At 33.9% G+C, this 817-nt stretch overlaps 1 non-coding gene across 1 annotated transcript; it reads right to left on the bottom strand.

The window, feature by feature from the left end:
- Positions 1-201: 201 nt before the first annotated feature.
- Trnac-gca lies at positions 202-273 on the bottom strand. The gene has a single exon. It is a non-coding gene; the product is annotated as a tRNA-Cys (tRNA).
- Between the last annotated feature and the right edge of the window lie 544 nt (positions 274-817).

Raw genomic sequence — 817 nt, forward strand, 5'->3', positions numbered from 1 at the left:
GAAAAGAAAAAAAGTAAAGAATTCAGGAAAACAGAAAACAAATACTACTTTCAAAACCAAGCGACCACAAAGCTTTTTCGAACCAATGTTAAGTGGGTCAGTCAGATACTGCTTTAAGAATATATACGGGAGAGAGTAATTATCTGTAGGAAATGTCTATTTCTGGGAACAGAGACGGATCGAAAATACTACTAATAATTGAGGGGACGCCCGGGATTGAACCAGGGACCTCTCGATCTGCAGTCGAATGCTCTACCACTGAGCTACATCCCCTTATAATATGAGAAGTAATTTTTTTTTAATCACCTACTCTTGAGGTGAATATTAAAAAGTTATCATACCAGAGTATCGTCAATGATCCTCTAAAGGTAGATTAGCTGCCAATGTAATTTTTTCTTGTCATATTTTCCTTATTTTTCTGTCATGAATCCCTTCTATCTTGTGTTATTACTGTTACCATTACTTGTAATTGCTGTTAATATCTCGACCAAAATCAGATTAAGTAATTGCCCTTATCTTTATCTTTTATTTTCTTATTTGTTTTATTTACCTGTCTGTTAATGTTTGTCAGCAGGAATAGGATGCTGACAAAAGTTTATGGGTGAGTTGGCCATGACTCTTGGCTCTGTCGATTGAATTTTGGCAATGAACCACGAATGAATTTTGCTTGCATCCGTGTAATTTGTTGCCGTGTGATGCAAATATTCATATCTGCTAGTATTTTTTTATGTGATAAACTTGTATGTTTTGAGGTTGTTTAAAGTTTCTGTTTCATATATATTTTTTTCTATCTCATCATTGTCATCATTTATATTTC

Source organism: Penaeus monodon, chromosome 1 (genome assembly GCF_015228065.2).
Source record: "Penaeus monodon isolate SGIC_2016 chromosome 1, NSTDA_Pmon_1, whole genome shotgun sequence".
In the NCBI taxonomy this organism is placed as follows: Eukaryota; Metazoa; Arthropoda; class Malacostraca; order Decapoda; family Penaeidae; genus Penaeus; species Penaeus monodon.